Genomic DNA, 350 nt, shown 5'->3' on the forward strand with positions numbered 1-350 from the left:
GCAGTGGAGTGAGGCAGCATCAAACAAACAAGGCAGGAGGATTAAGTTAATCATTCTCCCATGCTGTGACCCCCTTTGCCGTGGTGTGGCCATTGAACCAACCTTGAATTGGATGGATTACCAAATCGGACTCAATCATTTGTACTGGATGCTGGGAAATCTGAAGGTACTCTTTTGTTTTGTGGGGCATGCTTTATTCTCAAATGGTTAGGTCTTTCTTTGTTAGAGAATAGACAGGAATGATGTTGCTGGAAAGCATGGGAAATCATGTGTCCAGGCACAACTTGAATTTCTTCTGACACTAGAATCCCAATGGCAATTTCAGCCATGCTTACGTGTATAGATTTATA

Source organism: Falco rusticolus, chromosome 6 (assembly GCF_015220075.1).
Source record: "Falco rusticolus isolate bFalRus1 chromosome 6, bFalRus1.pri, whole genome shotgun sequence".
NCBI classification, from domain to species: Eukaryota; Metazoa; Chordata; class Aves; order Falconiformes; family Falconidae; genus Falco; species Falco rusticolus.